The 23,822-nt window shown below is 41.3% G+C and overlaps 1 protein-coding gene across 2 annotated transcripts in view; it reads right to left on the bottom strand.

Annotated features, from left to right (window-relative positions):
• Window positions 1–23,606, bottom strand: part of GPRIN2 (G protein regulated inducer of neurite outgrowth 2) — a 63,495-nt gene extending 39,889 nt beyond the window's left edge. For both annotated transcript variants that reach the window (XM_077454869.1, XM_077454867.1), the window contains exon 1: window positions 23,404–23,606. The gene's annotated coding sequence lies outside the window, so the exon portion shown is untranslated. The remainder of the gene's footprint in view (window positions 1–23,403) is intronic.
• Window positions 23,607–23,822: the final 216 nt, after the last annotated feature.

Below are 23,822 nucleotides of genomic sequence, written 5' to 3'. Positions count from 1 at the left end.
TCTTACTAATGATTTGTACAGGGGCAAAATGATATCTCTCTCTCTGGAGTCCATACTTCTCTTAATACAAGAAAAGACTTTGCTCGCTTTGGAAACCGCAACTTGGCATTGCATGCTATTACTGAGCTTATGATCTACCAAAACCTCCAGATCCTTCTCCACCACTGATTCCCCCAGTTGTACTCCCCCTAGTATGTATGATGCATGCATATTCTTAGCCCCTAAGTGCATAAATTTACATTTATTAAACCTCATCTGCCACATAGTACTATATACTCTGAACTTTATTATATTTGCTATAGGGACCACACTATATACTCTGAACTGTATGATATATATATATATATACTGTACGGACTGCACTCTATACTCTAAACTGTATTATATATACTATACGGCAGACTATATACCCTGAACTGTATTATATATACTACACTATATAATCTGAACTGTATTATATATACTACACTAACTTCACTATACTGTATACTCTGAACTGTAAATATATATATATATACACACATATACATATACACACTACACTGACTGACTGCACACTACACTAACTACCTGCCTAATCTTCAGTCATTCACTATATACACCCGCCATGTAAACTGCAGCCTTATATAGTGTGAGGCGTGGACTTAGCCCCTGAGCCATGATTGGCCAAAGGCACCCTGCCTTTGGCCAATCATGGCTCTCACAGCACATCAAGCTGTGATTTGCCAAAGCATGCAGGTTAGGTGCATGCTTTGGCCAATCAGTGGCCATCAATGCACTCTCGCAGTACAATATGGGGCGCTCCGCAGCGAGCGAACGTGGCACGAGCGCCCCATTGTTTGTTCTATGTTCGACTTGAACATCTGGATCATCCCTAATTGCCAGCTCTAATGGACTCTGCATTGGTCTTAATGATGTCAGGACCTTAGACCGGTGGAGCGCCTAGAAGCATGGAAGAATGTAGAATTGGCTAAGTAAATCTTCTTTTCCATGCCCTCTGGATCTAAATGATCATTTAGCCCTTGCAGTGGAGGTGCAGCCCCACCACTAAGGAAGAATTTGAAAGTTTCCCAGAGCTAGGATTTAGGTTTGAGTGACATATTATTTTGATGGCAGATGGCACTGGTTCATATAGTCTCTAGGTTGGGTGAGGAAAGATGCATGTCCACGGATTGCCTCCTGTTCATTGGCTCAGGGGAAAGGAATGTACAATTCCATGATAAGGGGGCATGGAGGAGTGGATTGCTTCATGTATCCAGCACTACCTCTAGGCAGGGCAGTATATTTTGGGCAGCTGATAGGGTGTGGTTCCCCCGGGAGTGGCCTTCTCCCCAGGACCATTCTATTCCCTTTTATGATGCAGATGCGATTTTGCGTTATGACACAGCACACTGGACCATTATTGTGACCAATATTGTGATCACAGTCAAGCATGGGTCTTGGACATGGTCATGCAATCTTCTGCCTTTTTTTGAGATTGAACGGCTGGTGCCTAATTTAGATCAGCTATGCATATAATCATGTCACGTTTGTTAAAATTAGGGTACATTTACTTTTATATACCAATGGTCCTACTCACTCTACATGTAGATTAGAGGGTCATGACCTTAAGGGCCACAAAGGATATGACATGAACGAACTGGAGCAAAGACAACCACAGTAGGGTTTGGGATAAATATTCATAAATATAATGGTTGTGTGAGGTTATTAAGCAAAAGGGGATGATAGGGAAGCAGGATAAGCATACAATGTAGGTAGATATAGCAAAAGTATTTTTTTATGTACAAGAGGATTTTGTGAATGGTATAGAAGTGCAATTTTTTTAATGAAAATTTTGAAAACAATAAATTAAGATTTTAAAAAATATATTGGAGTCCGTGAAGTATCTGTGAAAATCCAATTTTTATTTTAGAATGGGCATTTATAGCAACATTTGGAATAAAGGTTTTACATAAATTAATAAAAGCTGACCATCATAAGCACCCCTGTCAGTGTTAAACAGTTTGTCTCTACCCTCTAAAGCTGGATATACACTGAGCAAAATTTTAATCAGTGTGTAGCCGTCCCTTTTCGACAGAAGTCAATTGCTTCTGTCGAACTGACACGGTGGAAATCACTTCTTGTGATCATGAAATTGCAAGGTTTTCATGGTTGAAAGACAATGGCTTTAACAATGATCACACAATTTTATTCAGGGAATCAATTTAAATAATTTCAGCAGTTACAGGTGGAGTTCAGTCTTCATAAGAATTATTTTTTAATCAATATTCAGAACCGTGGACCAGTGGTTATTGAACTTGAGATAAATACAATGATTAAAATTACACTAAAGGCCTGATATCATTCTTATACGTCCATTTATTAAATACATTTTGGGGTAACCACCCCCCCTTTAGATCTAAAGTTAAATGGAAAGAGGATTTGGATGATATTTCAGAGTTCAGAATCTTCTACCTATTTCTCTTTCCCCTAATATAATTCTTTATCCTTCACTGAGCATATAGAACACAGAATTCCTCTATTCTATTAGATGGAGGGATTCTGCAAAATCTAGCAAATGTGGCACAGAACTAGGTGATCTGCTGTATCTACTGTATAAATAAATAAAAAGTAGCATTTGAAAAAATGACATACGTACAGAGAGATACTATTAAAAAATATTATTTTATATGAAATCACTGGCATGAAATGGGTATGGCATGAATTGTGCATGGTAGACCCTTCAGTTAGGTCAGAAAAAAATAAAGGGTGTTGTTTAGTGAAAAAGCTAAGTATTTGCCACTGGATAGTTGGTTAATGTGGAATATTCCTAAGCAAACTTCAAATGTGATATGCATAGTGTATACATCTGCCTGTGTGTACTGTAGTGGTAATGTTTTGTTGCTTGTCTAATGGTTTTGTGAATGGAAGAATCTTGTTTTTGTGATGGAAAAAAATTAAATAAAAAATCGAAGTTAATGCCAAAAGGGCAAACTAATTGGTAAGATTTTGCAAATTCGCTCCAACCTCCAGCTGCTCCAGCTGGAGATTATCCATTCAGTGGCAGTATTACTATTATCACTAAATGACAGCTTCCAGCTGTCAACCCACGGGCTTGTTTCAATAGTTTTATATTGAAAATTTTTATTAACTGTGTGCTTGGCCAAAACAACTTAAAGAAAAAATGGACAACAGCATACACAAGTGCCCATAAACAGACTCTAATTAAAAATAAAAACCACATATGAAATATATGATACATATGATTTTTTGTTTATTGATTTCTTAATCACTTTGCACCCGCGCAATAGCCGAAAGACAGCTACAGCCCGGCGCTCAATTGTCTGGAGGGCGTCCCTAAATTCTGTGTTGCCCGTGTCCCTTGGACACAGCCAATCACAGATCGTGCTAAATGGCCAATCACATCAGCCATTTAGCACTCAATCTGAGTGTCCAATCAGAGATGATCTCATATGTAAACATATGAAATCATCTCTCATTGCCGGCTCTCCCTCCTTACACAGAGACCGCGTGTGAGAAGGAAGAGCTTCCTGCTGCAGTGTGAGTGAAAAAATCACACAACACAGTGCCCACAGTGCCATCTGTCAGTGTCATCTGTCCTCAGTGCCACCTGTCAGTGCCATCTGTCCCCAGTGCCACCTATCAGTTCCAACTGTCCCCAGTGCCACCCATCAGTGCCATCTGTGCCCAGTGCCACCTATAAGTGCCGACTGTCCCCTGTGTCACCCATCAGCGCTATCTGTCCCCAGTGCTACTTATCAGTGCCATCTGTCCCCAGTGCCACCTGTCAGTGCCATCTGCCCCAATGCTACCTGTCCCCAGTGCCACCTGTCCCCAGTGCCACACACCATCTGTTATCAGTGTCACGTGTCATCAGTAATTACAACATCAAAAACCTCACCATGCATCTTACTAAATACCTTGGAATGTCTACTTTCAAAAAAAAATAGTCATTTGGGGGGTATTTGTAGTTTCCTGGCTTGTTTGGGTTGCAAGAAATGAGATAGGCCACCACTGTAGGTGTAATCAATTTTTTATGATTTGCACCACAGCTTGTAGACTCTCTAACTTTCACAAAGACCAAATAATGGTGCCGGGCTGGGAGCATCGGCTCCGGTGTCCTTTCCTTCATGGCTTCCGCCATGCGTGTCCTCTCTCCTCCCCCTTCTCCTTCTCCTAGTCATCCAATAAGATTGGCTGAAGTTATGGCCAATCTGGAAACGGATTTCAGACCCGCTCCCCGACTGGCACGGAGGAGGTTTAGTGTGAAAATAGTGAAGATTCATTCACTATCGTCACACAACTGGGTGGGCTCGGAGAGCAGGGCTCTGCTTCCCGAGCCCACCCTTTATTGAAGCCTATTAGAGCCTCTGACTCTAATTACGTTCTTCAAACCCTTGGAATCCATGATCCAGTGCCCCTGTATGTAGATCAGGGTGCCAGACGCATGGATAGAGGCTATCCATGGATGGGCCACCACTGACCATATGTAGGCAATGATGTCTCCCCTGATCCCCCAGCCATTTAGTTTACAAACAGAATTTAGCATGGAACTGTTATTTAACGGCAATATATATTTTTTTATATTTAATGTTACTCTTGCTGTAGTATATGCCACAGGTGTGCCACTTCACAGGCATCCTCTGAGCATGTTAGTCAAAAAAATGTAGCCCTATTAAAATACATGCACCCTGCTAAACAGTTTTTCTTTGCATTGGTACATGTACATCATGGCATTGCCCAACTACCAGGGCCTTTTTGTTACAAAAAGCTTGCAAATTTGATTTAAAAAGATGCCTAAAAACATTACAAGAATTGTCTCCCATAGACTTCAATGGGATAGATGCACTATATCTGAGGATTGTTGATTTCCCACTGGCTCAATGAACATTCAGCAAAGTGAACATTTCACTCACCAAGACATCTATTAGCCCCTGTACACATGGTCGGAGATTTCGACAACCAAATCCGTCGGATTTTGTCCGTCGGATCTTGTCCGAAACTGTTGCATACACACAGTCGGACTAAGTTGTCGAAAAATCCGATCATTCAGAATGTGATGACGTAATTTCATTATGATGGGACTACGTTCAGGCTAGTAGCCAATAGCTTTGATGTAGGAATTTGATCTGAGCATACGTGGCACTTGGTCCGATCAAAATTCTCTACACATGATTGGAGTATGTCCGATCGAACCAGATGGTCGGGAAATATTTCCAACATGTTGGAAAATTGGGTCCGACGGATATTCCGATGGAATCAGTCCGATGCATACCTCACACAGTCGGATTATCCGACAACACGTTCCGATAGGACACATTCTGATGGATTCTCCGACCATGTGTACAAGGGCTTAGGTGTCTTAAGCAGTTAGAACCTGACTAAGGTGGCAGTGATGCACTGATCAGTGGCTGCATCCGATTTGTTGATCAACGGCTTGCAGACAACGTTTTGCAACAGTCCCGTCCAACAGGTCAGTTGTTCGCCAGCTTCCATTAATCTTGCCTCATAGCTGAGCTCCTCCATGCCAATTATCAGTTTGGTTGTCCATCTCTGCACTTTCTCCAGTTCCCCATATCCTTTTTGAGAACTGGTGCCCAAAACTGAACTGCACATTCCAGATGAGGTCTTACAACTTCGTTCCTTAATGTCTTGCACGACAATTTCATGGTTCAGATGGTAGATGCACAAACTAGAAATAAAGCGTTACTGGATCTACTGCTTACCAACAATAAAGACCTGATCACTGATGTGGAAATACAGGGAAATTTAGGAAACAGCAATCACAGCTTAATTGGCTTCAGTATAAATCACACAAATAGGAAACATAAGGAGAATACAAAGACACTGAATTTAAAAAGAGCCAACTTCCCTTGTTAGAAGGCATGAATCGGGATAAAATCTTAGAAACAAAGAACACAGAGGAGAGATGGGCTTGCTTTTAGAGCATATTAAATAAGGGCATTAGCCAATGCATCCCATTGGATAATACATTTAAAAGAGAGAAAAAAAGTCCTGGATGGCTTAACTCCAATGTAAAAATGCATATAAAAGCAAAGGAGAAGGCCTTCATAAAATACATGGTTGAGCGATCATCATCAGCATTCAGACTTTATAAAGAATGCAACAAGAAATGTAAGGGTGCTGCTAAGATGGAACATGAAAGACACAGAGGAGGAGAGCAAAAAAGATCACAATAAATTCTTTAAGTATGTAAACAGTAAAAAAGGGAGGACCGACCATAATGGCCCCATAGAAAAAGAGGAAGGACGTCTGGTTACAAAGAATGGGGAGATGGCGAAGGTGTTGAATTTATTCTTCTCCTCAGTCTTCACAAGGAAATTGGGGGGGGGGCTTCAGTAACCAAAACTGCAGTGTTTATCCTTATGACACAGCACAGGAAGCACCACCATGGTTAAGAGAGGACAGAATTAAAATTAGACTTGGGAAACTTAACATTAATAAATCACCGGGACCAGATGGCTTGTACTTAGGGAACTCAGTCAAGTAATTTCCAGACCATTGTTCCTATTTTTTACTGACAGTCTACTGACTGGAATGGTACGAGGCGATTGGAGAAAAGCCAATGTAGCACTAATATTTAAAAAGGTCCTGAAATACATCTCTGGGAATTACAGACCAGTTAACCTAACATCAATAGTAAGCAAGCTCTTGGAGGGACCATATACAAGATTTTAGTAACAAGAATGGTATCATTAGCAGTAATCAGCATGAATTCATGAAGAATTGTTGTTACCAAACCAATCTATTAACCTTCTATGAGGAGGTAAGTAACCATCTAGATAAAGGAAGGCCTGTAGATGTGGTGTATCTGAATTGTGCAAAAGCATTTGACACAGTTCCCCATAAACCTTTACTGGCTACAAGGGCGAGTTCAGAGGGTGGTGATAAATGGGGAGTACCCGGAATGGTCAGATTTAAGTAGTGGGGACCCCCAGGGTTCTGTGCGGGGACCAATCATATTTATTTTGTTCATAAACGACCTGAAAGATGGGGGTAAACAGTTCAATCTCTTTATCTGTATTTGCGGGCGATACTAAGCTAAGCAGGGCAATAACTTCTCCGCAGGATGTGGAAATATTGCAAAAATATCTGAACAAATTAATGGGGTGGGCAACTACATGGTAAATGAGGTTTAATTTAGAAAAATGTAAAATAATGCATTTGGGTGGCAAAAAATATGAATGCACTCTATACACTGGGGGGAGAACCTCTGGGGGAATCTAGGATGGAAAAGGACCTGGGGGTCCTAGTAGATGATAGGCTCAGCAATGGCATGCAATGCCAAGCTGCTGATAATAAAGCAAAGCAAACAGAATATTGGCATGCATTAAAAAGGGGATCAACTCCAGAGATAAAATGATAATTCTCCCGCTCTACAAGACTCTGGTCTGGCCGTACCTAGAGTATGCTGTCCAGTTCTGGGCACCAGTCCTCAGGAAGGATGTACTGGAAATGGAGCGAGTACAAAGAGGGGCAACTAAGCTAATAAAGGGTCTGGAGGATATTAGTTGTGAAGAAAGGTTGCAAGCACTAACCTTAATCTCTCTAGAGAAGAGACGCGTGAGAGGGATATGACTTCAATTTAGAAATACTGTACTGGTGACCCCACAATAGGGATAAAACTTTTTTCGGAAGGGAGTTTAAAAGGACACTTGGCCACTCATTAAAATTAGAAGAAAAGAGGTTTAACCTTAAACTACGTAGAGAGTTCTTTACTGTAAGAGCGGAAAAGATGTGGAATTCCATTCCACAGGTGCTGATCTCAGTGGGGGGCATTGATAATTTCAAAAAAACTGTTAGATAAGCACCTGAAGGACCACAACATACAGGAATATACAATGTAATACTGACATATAATCACACACATAGTTTGGAATTGATGGACTTGTGTATTTTTTCAACCTCACATAGTTACATAGTTACATAGTTAGTCAGGTAGAAAAAAGACACAAGTCCATCCAGTTCAACCTTAAAAACAAATAAATAAAATAAAAAATAATTGTACAATCCAATATACCCAATTTTATGCCCACAATTGATCCAGAGGAAGGCTAAATAAACCCCAGCAGAGCATGCTCCAATTTGCTACAGCAGGGGGAAAAAAATTCCTTCCTGATACCCCAAGAGGCAATCGGATTTTCCCTGGATCAACTTTACCTATGTTAGTACCCAGTTATATTATGTACATTCAGGAAAGTATCCAGGCCTTTCTTAAAGCAATCTACTGAGCTGGCCAGAACCACCTCTGGTGGGAGTCTATTCCACATTTTCACAGTTCTAACTGTGAAGAAACCTTTCCGTACTTGAAGATGAAATCTCTTTTCCTCTAGACGTAAAGAGTGCCCTCATGTCCTCTGGGTTGACCGTACAGAGGATAACTCAACACTAAGTTAAATATATGGACATATATATGGACATGTTGATCATGTCCCCCCTTATTCTCCTCTTCTCAAGAGTGAATACATTTAGTTCCTCTAATCTCTCCTCACAGCTGAGCTCCTCCAAGCCTCTTATCAGTTTGGTTGCCCTTCTCTGCACTTTCTCCAGTTCCCCGATATCCTTTTTGAGAACTGGTGTCCAAAACTGAACTGCATATTCCGGGTGAGGTCTTACTAATGATTTGTACAGGGGCAAAATTATATCTGCAAAACAAAAAGAAAACACCGCGCTAATTCAAACAAGAACAAGTGAAAAGAATAAAACTAAAAAAATTCTGTGACAAACACAGCCCAGCTGCTAGCACGCAAACAAACCAAGTTCACATAACATAAATACAATTAGTGCTGCGCTTAAAGGCACCTATTTAAATAGGTGAAAAAAGTGAATAATGTGCATAACTGACACTACAAGCAAGTGAATGCAAAAGTTCATGAAATGTTTAAGAACAGTCCCAAAAATTATTCGCTCTGGAGCGTCCAAGGCTAAATTACAAGCTTCCGGTTTTAGCTGGAACGCAGGAAGTGCGGGAATTTGAATCCATCTGAGCCTGGAGTTGATTGTGTAAGAGTGCCATACCAATGACAGGTACCGTGTGCCGTGCTGTGTCTTTAGGCATGTGATCCAAGTATGTTGAGAAGCATTCTGAGTCCTGTGTGTTCGCGTTCTTAACATAGTGTGAGCATATATGGGGTTAACTTTGGGGGTGGACTTTTCCCATGAGCCTTTGTTTTTCTAATTGTGTATTCAGTCTATATATTGCAGCAATGTGGGGGAGTCAGGCTATGCCCCTGTTGAAGACTTTGAGGTCGAAACGCATAGGGATAGCAGTTGTCTGCTCCCCACATTGCTATTTTTTATGTATCACGTGATTTTATATTTTTAGTTCTGTTCATTAAATTTTTTTTTCAATAAACCATCATTGGTTGTATTTCCCCAATGCGAAGCGTCTTCTATGCTCTATTTCTTTTATGGTGAACCCCTACGGGACGTCTGGCATCGAGTTCGATCGTAGTGTGTGGCGCGGAGGTTCCATTCACCTTTCCTGTCCGTGGACCGTGAGGAACCCTGAGAGGAAGACACATCGGGTCGGTGTACTGGAGTGAGTGGCTGGAGCCCCCCCATAAGCTGGCAAGACACACTACTATAAGGTGGATGTGTCCAACCCATCTGGTAAGGGTACTTATTCTTTCTACTTGCTTACAATTCAGTTCCAAGAGTCACCAAGGGCGGAGAGCGTAGCAGGATAATTCACCCTGAATGCCATCTGCGGACTTGCAATTTAGCCTTGGACGCTCCAGAGCGAATAATTTTTGGGACTGTTCTTAAACATTTCATGAACTTTTGCATTCACTTGCTTGTAGTGTCAGTTATGCACATTATTCACTTTTTTCACCTATTTAAATAGGTGCCTTTAAGCAAAATGATATCTCTCTCTCTGGAGTCCATACCTCTCTTAATACAAGAAAGGACTTTGCTCGCTTTGGAAACAGCAGCTTGGCATTGCATGTTGTTATTGAGCTTATTATCTACCAAAACCCCCAGATCCTTCTCCACTATGGATTCCCCCAGTTGTACTCCCCCTAGCATGTATGATGCATGCATATTCTTAGCCCCCAAGTGCATAACTTTACATTTATCAGCATTAAACCTCATCTGCCACACAGTCACCCAATTAGACAGAGCATTGAGGTCGGCTTGTAAATTGGAGACATCCTGTAAGGACGTTATTCCACTGCATATCTTGGTGTCATCTGCAAAGACAGAAATGTTACTTTTGATCCCAGACCCAATATCATTTATAAAGATGTTAAAAAGTAAGGGTCCCAGCACTGAACCTACTACGTAACTATGTAACTATGTAACTATATGTAACTATGTAACTATGACCCAAAGCAGCATGGCTTTACTGAGGGCAGATGATGTCAACCTAATTTGATTGAATTTTTTAAACTATTGCCAATGTTTTGAACCAGGGCGGTGCTGTAGACATAGCAAATCTTCATTTCAGCAAGGCATTTAATACAGTTTCACAGAATGATCTAATAAAAAAAGTTGTACAAGCTAGGACCCTTGTACAAGCTAGGACTGGTGGTTCAGTGCATATGCAGTGGGCTAAAGAATAGTAACCAGAGTGTGGTTGTAAATGGGGTTCATTCAGAACAGAGACCAGTCATTAGTGGTGTACCACAAGGCACTGCACTAGGTCCTGTTCTATTTAATCTATATGTAAGTGATATAACTAAATGTTTGTTGGTAAGATATGTCTTTTTGCTCAAAAGTGTGTAATAGGTTTGATATCCCTGGATGTGTCTGTAACATGGAACATGATTTGGCATTGTTGTAAGATTGGTCAGAAGTGGAAACTGCAGTTCAATATTTCTAAATGTAAAATAATGCACCTAAGGAAAAAAGAATCCCTTGAGAGAGTAAAAAATTTAGGCTGGGTTCACACCATTGCGATTTGGATGCAGGTTCTCTGCATCCAATTTGCAACAGCAGGAGATTTTGACCGACTCTCTGTGGACTTCTGCGAGTTTGGTTCACTTTCTGAAAGCGGCTTACTCACAAGTGCAGCAGGTACTGACGCTCCTCTCAAAAAAGCGATCCCAGTCTGTTTAACAGGTGGTAAGGAGACAGTATGTTGCCTCCTCACCACCTGACTTAAATCCATGATTGCCATGCAATGCACACGATTGCAATATTGGGGCTGAAATCGGACCTAAAATGGTGAACCAGGACACACAGGACACCTGCTGGGAGCCACATCAGTATTATGTGAGAACCCAGCCTGAGGGTACAGTGTTGGTAAGCACTACATAGGAAAGGATTGGGGGTATTTATTTCAGATGATTGCAAAATAAACAGTGTGACCAGGAGTGGGGAAAGCGAATAGAATTCTAGGATGCATCACTAGAGGGTGTGACGAATGCGGGTATCAGATCCCTGCCCTTCTCATCAACTTGTGACACAGAACTGCCCAATCTTACACCGCGCTGTCACTTACGTAACAATGCCACTTTCAGTTATACCCTGCGCAAAGATTTTCCAGCTTGCGGGGCCCAATCTAGGTGCTAGCAGCCTGAAAGTGATTGTCACTGGGTTAAAATAATTAAGCTATTAACCCTTTAAGCGACTTGACACACAGTCACCACAAACAGGTATATTTAGAGGATTTATACTATCCAGTAGCACTCTTCAAGATACAGGGATTCTTCTTAGCTTGCATAGCGTATTTTGAGACAAGGTTAACACTTTTTAAAATACGGTTTTATAATGAAAAGGCAAAAAAAATGGTCCAAATAAAATATTTACAGAAAAAGGGTGTTACAAGCAATAAGGAGACAATAAAGCAACAGACAAATAAAAAAAAGTTGAAAAAGGAAGAATACTTGCAATGTCCTTAGTTTTAGCAGAGTTCAGTCAATGAGCAAGGTGTTATTGGCTCTCATAACTTGACAGATGTTCCTTGGTTGATGGTACATGAGAGCTGTCATTGTCCTGGCATTCCTTTTTTATATGGGATCAAAGGGGTGTTGACAGAGGCCATCTGATTAATTAAGCATTTAAGGAGTTGTTTCTGGGATGTCACAATGATTATGACTATATCCCAGAGACAGTTTTCTATAGGTACTCATACCTCTGTGTACCTACTGGGTACAGTCGTCCAAAATTCGATTATTGTCCAGCTTGAATGTAGCTTCAAAATAATTATAGAGATGATTCAGATGCTTAGCTTACATAGGAGATGAATTGGGCTGGTTCTGCTTCCTGTACTACTAGGTTGGTGGTGTTTGGGCTCAAAACACTATAAATTAACTGAGGGAGGTAAATATTTCCATTTTCCAGCTGTGCTATTGTTATTTCAAAAGTTATGAAATATGCTGAAGTTTCAGGCTTATAATAACTGCTAACCTGTCTGCAGATATGTGTATTGACCATCTCCTCCAACTGAGCTATTTATGACTGGTATTTGTTAGTTCCCGGAATTACTCAGCTTGGGAGGGTGAGGCCGCGTACACACGCGGGGACTGTTCGCTCAACTTTGTCCGCTGAACAGTGTTTCGGTGGACAGTCCGCTCGTGTGTGGGCTTTCAGCGGACAGTTTCAGCGGACAGTCTGCTGAACAAAGTTTTTCGGAAATTCCGAAAAACTGTCCGCTGAAACAAAGTTTCAGCGAACAGTCCCCTCGTGTGTAGGCTTGTTCGTCAAACGAAGTTCCGCGCATGCTCAGAAAGGATTTACACGCCGAAGTTTGCATTGCAGTGTATAGGACGTCGTATTTTTCGTCCCGTAGTACGTGCCGTTCACGTCATCGCGCACGGTTTCAGCGGACTGTTCGTTCGTCGTGTGTGGGCAAGTCCGTCCATGCTAATTTTGAGCGGACTGTCCGCTGAAACTGTTTGACGGACAAAGTTGAGCGAACAGTCCCCGCGTGTGTACGCGGCCTGACAGTTTTATTAGGGGATCTAGACTTTATTTGTGAATTGGATGGAAAGGTCTGTGTGTCTGGTGAATTGATAAGGTGTTGGCATCAGTTAACAGTTTGTGAATTGTATAAAGCTGCGGTCAGTAACCTGTAGATTGCGATCTACCAGTAGTTTGCGGTCTGGGCCTGCTGACCCACCATCCCAGAGGATCAAACAGAGTGCAATAAAGAAGGACTACTTGTAAATTTGGCTTTATAGCCAGGCACGCACTGTGCATGCACGAGACGCGCGGCATGCTGTGACTGGCCAGGAAATAATCTGGGACCTGTGACGTGTCCCAGATGATAGCCAAGAGGGAGGGGGGAGAGGTGATTTCCCTTCCGGTACTGCAGTGCTTTGGGAGGAAGTGGGAGCTGGAACCCTCTATAAGGGTATCCACTCCCCCCCCAAAAAATTACATACCAAATATGGCATGCCAGGGGGTCACCTTCCCTTAAAGTGGAAGTTCAATTTTTGGGTGGAACTCCGCTTTAACAATCGCCTTTTCATTGGCTGTTAAGGACGCCAGCGGGTGGTTGTTAAGGAGCCTGTACTCGTCTTGTGTCCCCCTGTACCTCCATTGTGGTCACCAAGCTCCTCTCTGCTTGAGTGGTCTGGTCGGCAGTGCAAATCATTTGCACTAGTTTGGATAAATTGTAGTTTTAAATAATCACACAGACACTTTTCGGTGATATATAAATGACTTCTATTGAATAAAGTAGTATACAATAACATTTCATTAATAGTTAGATTGATAATTTTATTATATCAATCAATTTTCATTTATTTATGCTGCACTTATGTTATACAGTATGTCTATTTAGTGGATGGAACATTGGCATTATATAATATAATATTCATGTAATGGTCACATCGATTGTTTGAATATATTGATTATTTTGTTGCTCTGCACTTTTTTATATATATTATTATGTTTTGGTGTGAACCATTCCTAACTGGGGAAAAATCCTTTCTAGCTTATGTACATTGTAAAGATTTTTGTAAACTTATGCCGCGTACAGTGGTGTGAAAAAGTGTTTGCCCCCTTCCTCATTTCCTGTTCCTTTGCATGTTTGTCACACTTAAGTGTTTCGGAACATCAAACCAATTTAAACAATAGTCAAGGACAACACAAGTAAACACAAAATGCAATTTGTAAATGAAGGTGTTTATTATTAAAGGTGAAAAAAAATCCAAACCATCATGTCCCTGTGTGAAAAAGTGATTGCCCCCCTTGTTAAAACATACTATAACTGTGGTTGTCCACACCTGAGTTCAATTTCTCTAGCCACACCCAGGCCTGATTATTGCCACACCTGTTCACAATCAAGGCATCACTTAAATAGGAGCTGCTTGACACAGTAAGGTCCACCAGAAGATCCTTAAAAGCTACACATCATGCCGAGACCCAAAGAAATTCAGGAACAATTGAGAAAGAAAGTAATTGAGATCTATCAGTCTGGAAAGGGTTATAAAGCCATTTCCAAAGCTTTGGGAATACAGCGAACCACAGTGAGAGCCATTATCCACAAATGGCGAAGACATGGAACAGTGGTGAACCTTCCCAGGAGTGGCCGGCCGCCCAAAATTACCCCAAGAGCGCAGCGACGACTCATCCAAGAGGTCACAAAAGACCCCACAACAACGTCCAAGGAACTGCAGGCCTCACTTGCCTCAGTTAAGGTCAGCGTTCATGCCTCCACCATCAGGAAAAGACTGGGCAAAAATGGCCTGCATGGCAGAGTTCCAAGGAGAAAACCACTGCTGAGCAAAAAGAACATCAAAGCTCGTCTCAATTTCTCCACAACACATCTTGATGATCCCCAAGACTTTTGGGACAACATTCTGTGGACCGATGAGACAAAAGTGGAACTCTTTGGAAGGTGTGTGTCCAAGTATATCTGGCGTAGAAGGAACACTGCATTTCATAAAAAGAACATTATACCAACAGTAAAATATGGTGGTGGTAGTGTGATGGTCTGGGGCTGTTTTGCTGCTTCAGGACCTGGAAGACTTGCCGTGATAAAAGGAACTATGAATTCTGCTGTCTACCAAGAGATCCTGAAGGAGAATGTCCGACCATCTGTTCGTGTACTCAAGCTGAAACGAACTTGGGTTCTGCAGCAGGACAATGATCCTAAACACACCAGCAAGTCCACCACTGAATGGCTGAAGAAAAACAAAATGAAGACTTTGGAGTGGCCTAGCCAAAGTCCTGACCTGAATCCTATTGAGATGTTGTGGTATGACCTTAAAAAGGCCGTTCATGCTCGAAAACCCTCTAATGTAACTGAATTAGGACAATTCTGCAAAGATGAGTGGGCCAAAATTCCTCCAGGATGCTGTAAAAGCCTCATTGCACGTTATCGCAAACGCTTGGTTGCAGTTGTTGCTGCTAAGGGTGGCCCAACCAGTTATTAGGTTTAGGGGGCAATCACTTTTTCACACAGGGCCATGATGGTTTGGATTTTTTTTCACCTTTAATAATAAACACCTTCATTTACAAATTGCATTTTGTGTTTACTTGTGTTGTCCTTGACTATTGTTTAAATTGGTTTGATGTTCCGAAACACTTAAGTGTGACAAACATGCAAAGGAACAGGAAATGAGGAAGGGGGCAAACACTTTTTCACACCACTGTACATACGTAGCGGACTATCCGACGTACTTAGTCTGGCGGACTTCCCGCCAGACTGTCCGTCGGACTTTCCGAACGGGCTACTTGCCCACACACTGCACTTTTTCAGCGGACTAATACGGCGCACTAAGTCCGCCGTACTATCCGCCGTACTTTTGAAATGAACGGACTCGCCCACACACGCGGAGGAAAGTCCGCTCATTTTGAGCACGTCTCCAGGTAGGCGGGGCCCGCGAAGGAGACGTCGCTGGCCCCGCCACCTGGTATGGACTTAAAGGGGAACCCCAACACCGAAAAAAAATCGGCGTGGGGGTCCCCCCAGGTCCACATCAGACCCTTGTCCGAGCACGCTACCCGGTCAGCCAGGAAAGGGAGGGGATGAGCGAGCGACCCCCCTCCTGAGCTGTACCAGGCTGCATGCCCTCAACAAAGCACCTTGTCCGCATGTTGATGAGGACAAGGGCCTCTTCCCGACAACCCTGGCCGTTGGTTGTCGGGGTCTGCGGGCGGGGGGCTTATCGGAATCTGGGAGCCCCCTTTAATAAGGGGGCCCCCGGATACCGGCCCCCCACCCTATGTGAATGAGTATGGGTACAATGTATCCCTACCCATTCACCTGTAAAATAAAGTACAAAAAAATAAAGTACAAAAAAAAGTACAAAAGTACAAAAAGTAAAAAAAAAAATACAACACACAAGATAAAATAGTTTATTGCACAGCTCCGGGGGTCTTCCGTCTTCGACAGACCGGGCGACAGAAGACCGGGCCACCGCCTGTAAAAGAGCTATAAGAAGGCGCGGTGGCCCGGCAGAAGAACTGAAGAGGGGGACAAGACCCCCAAAGTCGGAAGAAGAGCAGCGGCGAGGAAGAAAGCCTCCGCTAGCAAAAGAGCTACAAGAAGATAGCGGAGGAGTCCGGCGAGAAGACCCCCCCGAAGACGGAAGACCCCCGGAGCTGTGCAATAAACTATTTTATCTTGTGTGTTGTGTTTTTTTTTGTACTTTATTTTACAGGTGAATGGGTAGGGGTACATTGTACCCCATACTCATTCACATAGGGTGGGGAGCCGGTATCCGGGGGCCCCCTTATTAAAGGGGGCTTCCGGATTCCGATAAGCCCCCCACCCGCAGACCCCGACAACGGCCAGGGTTGTCGGGAAGAGGCCCTTGTCCTCGTCAACATGGGGACAAGGTGCTTTGGGGGGGGGGGGGCGTGCTGGCCCCGCCTACCTAGAGACCCGCTCGAAATGAGCGGACTTTTCTCCGGGCAGGAAAAGTCCACTCATTTCAAAAGTACGGCGGACTGGCACACACACGGCCAGATTGTCCGCCGAAATGCGAGTCCGGCGGGAAGATTGGTGTGCAAAACTACTTTCTAAGTCCGCCGTACTTTCGGGTCAAAGAAGTATGCCGGAGGCTACACACGGGGGGATTGTCCGGCGGACTTCAGTTTGCCGAACTTTTCCACCCGATTGTTTGATCGTGTGTACGCGGCATTAGTCTTACATCATGCTGTTCTGAACAAACTTATATACAGATTCTAATCACTTGCTTCCTGATTTCTAAGTGGATCAATCTGCCTACTTCAATCTTTAGTCCCACTCTCAAAATAGTTGTACTGCATATTTTGTAGTGTTAAGAGCATACAAAACTGGACACAAAGGTATGATGACAGAAAGATCTGTGCCATTATACCATTATAGGCAATGGACTAATTTCTGCATTATCTTCCCTCAGCTTTAAAGCCTAACATCAGCTTCTTCTTTTGTTTACTTTTAGATAAAATGGAAAGGAGTTACATTTCTGCCAGGTTTTTAAACACAAAAACAGGGTGTTAGATTCAGATTCTTTAGGGTCACTGAAATTGTCACTGGGTACACTGGCTCCTGTTTGGCAACACTCCACAAGATAGGGACTACCCTCAGAAAAAAGGAAAAGAACCTGGAGTTGAGAATTTTCACACATAAAATCCAACGAGACACCAAACATCCAAGAGTCCAAAGTAGTTTAATGATAAAATAGATTCATAGCAAAATAGAACCAATGCATTTCGGGGGCAAACATCTCCCTTCATCGGGGCTACAAAACAAGTACAAATACAGAACCATAACTCTAAAGATAAATAATAAATATAAAAAATTATTATACAAAAATATAATTATCATGTATTATCATATTTTTATGACCTTTTATTTTTAGATTCATGACCTTTGTATTTGTATTTGTTTTGTAGCCCTGATGAAGGGGGAGTGTGTTAGGCCCCCAAAACGTGTTGGCTCTATTGTACTACAATTCAATTTTATCAAACTTTGGACTCTTGGAAACATGAATTGTGTGCAAGTAGTACATCCCAGGTGTTCTCTGAGCAGCAGGAACAAGAAATAAAGATTCCTTCTTGTTTAAAACACACCGGCCAGAGATGCTCTAGAGACTCTAGAGAGAATTACCAGGGTCACTTCTCAATGGAACTTAAGTTTCTCTGTCACTTAAAATATTCTCTATTTCAGTTACATAAGCACTTTTGTCCAACACAACAATACCCCCCCCCCCCCCCTTTGTCCGCAGGTCTAACAACTAGATCCTTACGGTCACATAATTGTTGTAATCTTTTTTTCAGGTGGGCCTGCATTTTAATATTCTTAACTTGAACCCTGTCTAGATCTCTAAGGACAACGTCCCTAAATACTCTTACAGAAAATACTATTCCACCTGGGGGGTTAAATAGAGAGGCATTCGACAAATGAGATCTTTGAATTTCTGTTGATGCCAGTCTACCTTCCTTAATGGGATTGGACAGAAAATAACATTTAATATTTACTTTTCTCATGTATTTATGGATATCCATAAAGGTCTGGAACTTGTTTAAACCCTTAGGGTGAGCAAATTTTAAGCCCTTATCTAAAATAGTACTCAAATTAAAAATACCCTCGCCAGTTATTCACTTTTTTCTTTTTCTCTCGCATTCTCCTCCCCCCTCTGGTCCCTCTTTTTGGCTTGTCATTCCCCTGTTTTGTCCTTGTTGGAAAAAAAAAACCCCATATTGAAATTGTCCTGCTCTGGTTCTCTGCATGCCTGAAGATCTGAAACCATTACCCTGTATGTAGGATTAGTTATTGAGTCTCCCCCGTGGGTTAGGGCGGGGGTAATCCCCATAGCCCTGCACCCCAGGGTCTCTATATGAGAAATGATCATTATTAGACTGATAATGGTTCCCCTGTCTGTAAGGCCCTTAATGCGTTGTTGATCATTAGAGTGGCCCCATGGTCTAGGACCATCTTGAGGTCTCCGAGGGCCTCCATGCGGTCCATATTGAGTTCCTCCCTGATGCTGGGCATGTCCATAATTCCCACCATCAAGGGGGTCATACCTATTCCCTACAGGGATATTGTACTGTCATTTACCCTTTTCACTATATGTAAAGGAAGAATCTCCTCCATTATCCCATGGGGTGAATGGGGATCTGGGTGGGGAACTCCTAGATTGCAGCCTCCTATTTCTAGGGTGTGAATAGGAGAATGGCGATTGGAACCATTCCCAGTTCTTGGGGTTCTCTGGTAGAGGTCCCTGTCCTGCACCGGTCCGGGGGTACTTGAACCTGCTCTAATGTGTTGACACTTTTGTTAGGGTCTCGCCCTGGTAAAGGATTATTTGCTACTTGAAGTTCTAATGCTATTTTATTTTGCCATTCGAACACTTTTCCAGTCTGATAATCCCCCATGTCTCTATAATATTGTTTTTTCTTTTTAATTTTTTGTTAACTTTCTTCATTTTCTAGAGTCTTTTTTAAATTCGTAGATCTTTCTTTATATTATTCCCTATCTCTAAAAGGGAGTAATTTCTCTTTAACTTCTGTATCTAAATCTGTAATCTAAATTTCTGCATTTTTCTATCCTTTACATTTTTAAAAAAAGCCCAAACTGGCCTCATTAAAATACTTGAACCATTCGTCCAAATTGCATTTCCCCCTTTTGAGGACTAATCTCCCATCGTAGACTCCTCGGTAGCATTTTATCCAGGATAAATCCTAAAATCCTTGTTCAAAGAATGCAATATCCCATTGAGCGTTTATCTCGGAGACTGTTACATTTTTTCTTCTCATGAATAAACCTCCCAGGCCACTGGTATTAACTTTCCGTGAGGCCCTGTAGTCAAACACATCCGTAGTGAACTAACCAAATAATTAAGTGTACAAATCACAGCTTCAGTGAAGGTAATATCATACAGAGGTAAAAAAAATCTAAAATAAACTGTGCTTATGATAAACAAAAACAATATGCACCTGTATGAATGAGTCCTAACATTCACACAAAAAAGTACAAAAACACAAATATAAAAATCACTAAATAAAATGAACTAAAAGTTTTCTGATTTCGTAAATAAGATACCCAGAATGATACATTATCTGTTCCCATCCCAATTCGTGGTCATTGGGAGAAAATAGGAACCACGCTCCATCTTTAACTAATGCAGGAAACATAGAAAAGAAAGCCCCTCTTTGTTCATGGGATAACAATTGCTTTATTTCAGGTTAAATCTCGCTAAAGTATAACATACTGAGGAGAATATTTCCAATTTTATTTATTTAATATATTATTTGTATGCGACTTTAATAGTGTGTATTCTGAAAAAAAAATCTTTTTTTTTTTAAACTGAAAGGATTATGTGATTAACTTAAATAAAAATATTAGTCAGCAGAGTTTTCCTTTAATAACACAAGGTGAACATCTCTTCGTTGTCTTTTTTTTTACTGATGTTTGCCTACATCCTAATGAGCAGAGACAGATTTTTTTATTTGTTATAGATTCCTATGAATTTCCTGTGCAAGCCTCAGTTCAGAAAATAACCCAATTCCTTACACAGAGGAGATGGTATTACACTGAGCCAGAAGAACTGTAGAAACTGGCAGTGAAGGCTGAGCCGCGGGGAATTCTGTACAAAGCTATCAGGTGATTGTCAGCTTAGCCAGTTGTAAGAAGGTCAGATACAGCTGAGGGAAAGCACTAGCTCAGGGGAGCCAGAAAGTCTCTTTAAGCCAGAAGGATATCAGATTTGCTCAGCTGCTCATACAGCATGCATGTAAAGTAAACCTTCCTGTCCACTTATATTAAAATTATAGTATAATAGTATATGTTTTAAGCTTACCATAAGCTACATTTACATTAATATGTCATTTTTCTTCATTTCTATAATGACATTTACCAGAATGCTTATTATAATTGAAAACTGCTTTATAATAAAAACAATGCAAAGTGGCACCCTGAATAAAGGAAAAGGCACCAACCTCCCAGGTTCTCCCTGATTTCTCTGGTAGCCCCAAAACTCAATAATTAATGATTGACCTGCAGCCTCCTGCACCTCACTATTCCTGCTTAAGGATAAGTGTACTTTTAGTACACAGATCTTTAGCAAGGCAATATATTTTTCCCTTGGCATCTTTGAAATATAACACAGTTATGTAAAATGGTAGTCGTTAAGTTTTAAAATAAGGAAATGGCACCTGTTGCAGTGAATTAAATATACAGTAAGTGCACCTACATATCCTTTAAACTGGTTGGATGAACATAGCAATCAATACTGAGGCACAGGAAGGGATGGGGAGTGCTCAAGAAACATTATAACTTTAAAGCTGGCCATCCAGAAGTAAAAAACAAATCATGTTCATAATTATCCTAATGGTGTTTTGGGTCAAATAACAAATGTTTCTGATTGTTGTGATGAAAAAATTCAAAGGATTAGGATGAAAAAAAAAAAATTGTCAGAATTTGTGAGTCTTTTTTTTTTGTTTACCCACCTCTTGAGGATGAGTACAAGTTCTCAATGGGATTGGGGAGTTTCCTGGCCATGGACCGAAAATGTCAATGTTGTTTTGTTCCCCAAGCCACTTAGTTATCAACTTTTGTTTTATGGCAAGGTGCTCCATCATGCTGGAAAAGGCATTGTTCATCACCATAGTGTTCTAGGACGGTTGAGAGAAGTTGCTCTTGAAGGATGTGTTTATACCATTCTTTATTCATGGCTGTGTTCTTAGGAAAAAATTTGAGTGAGACCACTCTCTTGGCTGAGAAGAAACCCCACACATGGATGGTCTTAGGATGCTTTACTGTTGGCATGACATAGGACTGATGATAACACTCACCTTTTATTCTCCTGACAAGGTTTTGTTTCCGAATGCCCCAAACAATGGAAAAGAGGATTCATCACAGAAAATGACTTTACCTCAGTCTTTAGCAGTCCAATCCCTGCACCTTTTGCAGAATATCAGTCTGTCCTGGATGTTTTTCCTGGAGAGAAGTGGCTTCTTTGCTGCCTTTCTTGACACCAGGCCATCTTCCAAAAGTCTTCTCCTCACTGTGCGTGTAGATGCACTCACATCTGCCTTCTGCAATTCCTGAGCAAGCTCTGCACTGGTGATGCCCCCGATCCCGCAGCTGAATCACCTGTAGGAGAAGGCCCTGGTGCTTGCCGGACTTTCTTGGCCGCTCTGAAGCCTTCTTTACAGATGCAGTGGAAGTGTTTTTTTATGTGATTAACTTCATTTTCATGGCAAAAGAGGGTCTTTGCAATTAACTGCAATTCATCTCATCGTTCTGCATAACATTCTGGAGTATATGCAAATTTCCATCATAAAAACTGAGGCAGCAGACTTTGTGAAAATTAATATTTGTGCCATTCTCAAAATTTTTGGCCACGGCTGTTGGTACTCTAATATGGCAAGTTTGTTACTGGCCAGATCACCAGTTAAAAACAGAAAGGGAACAAAAAGCCTAAATAAAATAAAACTAATACAGCCACCACATCTAAGGGCTGGTAAGCTGCAATATATTACAATATTGGTTTTGGGTTAAATACTGCTTTAATTCTAATTTTTAACTCTTCCTGAGTGTGTGCTTCTGACACTTGGTCAGACCAGGCATAATGAGCTAAATGACTCAATAAAAAGCTATATGTTTGCATTGCATTCCTGTACATTACCAAAACTTCACAAAATTCCGTCATGAAAGCTTCCATTGTTGAACTCATTTTGAAAATGCCCGTTGCACACTGCTGCTTCAACTATATTAAATGATGATCTAAATCAAGTATGCAGAAGAGGACACCTGTCTTTTTTATCAATTTTCCTGATCTGTATATGTATCGTGATTCTCTATCATTGACTTCAAAAGTATTAAAGTTAAGGGTTAGTATAATGGTCAGGCAGCTAATATTTTCAGAAAGAAGTTACCTACGTTACTCTCATGTCAGGTTTACTTTAAGCCTTGGGCAGTGCTGAGCCTGTACAGGTCTCAGAGTTCTTTTATGTACATCTTAACAAACTAACTTACCACCTAATATTAATGAACTTTTGCTCATAGTAAAAGAAGCAAAGAAAAAAATTTGCAGAGCAATATCAGGGGATCTGTATTTTGTTTATTGCACTTTCCTCTAATTTCTTTCCACTATTGCTAGAGCAAGTAATCTGTGTGTATGAATGTATATAGGTGTATATTTCAGGGATGATGCATTTATATATGAAATAAATAACACACCGCGGCTGCCTAGTTTGCATTGTGAAATCTAATATAAAAATGTCTAGTATTAATTTAAAAGGCTGATTACTGTAATAAGTGCCGGATTTTTATTATACATGTAAAGATTTATTTTGCTATTCTCAGTGTGAACGAGCAGGAAAAGATTTGTAATAAAATATTTCTCATCACCCTTAGAAGTATGTAAAATAAAGTGCAGAGTAAATGCAAATTATATTAACAATTTTTGAAATATTGAATTTACAAAATCAAATATTATGAAAGTGTGATTGACTACATGACCTCTATATTATAGAAATGATAGTTCTTACCTTGAGTTTTATTGAAGAAACCGCAGAGCCTGCCACATCAGAGATGCTGAATGTCTTTGTAGATGAGGATGTTCTCTGTGACAGGTTGAGTGATGTTGATGTGACTGATTTTGTCCTGGTGAACCAGGAGGAGATAAGGAATGGACATCAGGCAGAGTACCTCCACAGGTGTCCCCTGTCCCTCCTCCTCTCTCCCACCCTTTGTGTTACAGGGGACAAGATGGTGTTAGAGGAGGAGGAGAGGGGAGATAAGCTGCAGTCTCAGCTGATTACAGGGAGGAGCGTGGAATAAAGACAAATGCGGACGAGCATAAAGTGGAGGTCAGGGAGACACTAGTTTGGCAGTCTAAAAAATTAGAAGACAGCAATTACACACATTACATTATCACATTAAAATACAAAACATTGACACATGCAAG

The sequence above is a fragment of the Lithobates pipiens genome, unplaced genomic scaffold (assembly GCF_037356315.1).
Source record: "Lithobates pipiens isolate NorthernLeopardFrog02 unplaced genomic scaffold, aLitPip1_a1.2 Scaffold_25, whole genome shotgun sequence".
NCBI lineage: Eukaryota > Metazoa > Chordata > Amphibia > Anura > Ranidae > Lithobates > Lithobates pipiens.
This window is presented reverse-complemented; position numbering and strand designations above follow the sequence as displayed.